Source organism: Equus przewalskii, chromosome 3 (assembly GCF_037783145.1).
Source record: "Equus przewalskii isolate Varuska chromosome 3, EquPr2, whole genome shotgun sequence".
Taxonomy (NCBI): Eukaryota; Metazoa; Chordata; class Mammalia; order Perissodactyla; family Equidae; genus Equus; species Equus przewalskii.
The window spans coordinates 67729749-67731348 of record NC_091833.1 but is presented as its reverse complement, the minus strand read 5'-3'; the positions used below and the strand labels follow the sequence as shown (position 1 = coordinate 67731348).

General features: G+C 50.9%; 1 pseudogene; it reads right to left on the bottom strand.

Annotated features, from left to right (window-relative positions):
* Positions 1–209: 209 nt before the first annotated feature.
* LOC103563661 (small glutamine-rich tetratricopeptide repeat-containing protein alpha pseudogene) lies at positions 210–1216 on the bottom strand (annotated as a pseudogene).
* Between the last annotated feature and the right edge of the window lie 384 nt (positions 1217–1600).

Sequence of the window (1600 nt, the reverse complement as noted above, 5' to 3'; positions counted from 1 at the left end):
TCGAGAAGGCTCTGAGGGCTGTGAAAGATTACAAAAAGGGAGAGAAAAGCGAAGGAAAAGGCTAAGAAGAATAAAAATCTATCTTAAGATGCAGGTTCAATTTCTTTTTCTTTCTCTCTCTCGGGCAGTCAAATGGCAGAAAAAAAAGGAAAACGCAAGAAATCTTCCAGTCGTGGGGAAGAACCCAAGAGCGCTGCGAAGGTGGGTGGTCATTCCTGCGGGTCGTCGTCGCTGGCAATGGGGATCCGACTGCGGATCTGATTTCGGAGCTGTTCTATCAACTCGGGATCCTGCTGCTGCATCTGCTGAGCGAACTGCTGACCCGCCTGGATGAGACTGGCGAGCTCGTTCTGCAAGGGGCTGGTGCCTGGAGTCCCCAGGAGGTTGTGGCTGCCCAAAATCATGCCGGACCTGAGCTGTCGAAGTGGGGATTGTTCATTAGGTTTGATGCCATGCTCAAGAAGCTTGGGTTGTTCAGCAGGCCCACGATGTCCAAGCTGCGGACATCTCCCGGGGGCTGCGCGCCTCTCTCAGCTCCGGTTCACTGTGTGGAGGTGGGACTTGTACTTGTCGTTGTCGGGATCCAGCTCCAAGGCCTCCTGCTCCTAGTAGGCCTCGGTGTGCTTGTTCAGACTGGAAAGCGCCAGGCCCATCCTGCCGTAGCTTTGGCTGTAGGACGGGTCTGTGCAGAAGGCTGCTCACAGTCCTGCCCCGTCCTCTGTAGTCCCCCAGTCGGCTGTAAATTGCAGCTCTGTTACAGAAACACATGGCGCTGGCCATCAGCTTAACGGCTTTGCCTTCGAAAGGAACGGCAGCTTCAAAGTTTTTTACTTTCTTCTGCTTGTTTCCTTCTGTTTGGAGGTATTCTGCCCCGGCAGAGTCCTCTTCCAAAGGCAGAGTTTGCTCCTGGCTCCGCAGGTCCTGTGGCATCTCCTTGCCCTCAGCGCTGCTTCAACTATTTCTGGAAGAGTGTGAGGGAGTGCAAGGTTGCTGTCTTCCACCGTCACCCCAATGACGGTCTCCAGGCACTGGATGGTCACGTCCAGGCTCTCCTGGGCGTCAGACGAAAGCGCCTCGTGCAGGAGCTGGCCGTGCAAGAACTGGTGATGGCGTAGGCCAGGTGGGTCGTGCTGTCTATTTTGAGATGGGGAGTCAACGCCCGGGGATCTTCAGGATCTTTCAGGCGGCGGAACCCCCAGCCACCAACGCTGCGCATGCGCACCGCGGCGCCCACGCAATTGTTCTTGTGCAGTAAGACTACTATGTGTCTCTACCTTCCTGGGCTTATCTTTCCCTGCCTTCTAACTTCTAATTTTGATTACCTCTACTTTACTACTTCTGAAGTTTATAATATTTATATTTGGTTCTCTAATCACAATCAGTTCTTCATTGTCATATCTATAGATTGATTCTAAATGCTGAAAATAGAGTGGGTACTGCTGGCGGTTTTGTTCACTGTACTGAGCTGTGATGAGATTTTTCTCTTGCAAAGCTTTTTTTTTGTGGTTCTACTTTTACTCTAAAGATACCAAAATTGCCTTTCTGTTTGTGTATGTGTTAATAATCTTTATTACTTCCTTAAGTTGTTCCAGATTTTCAA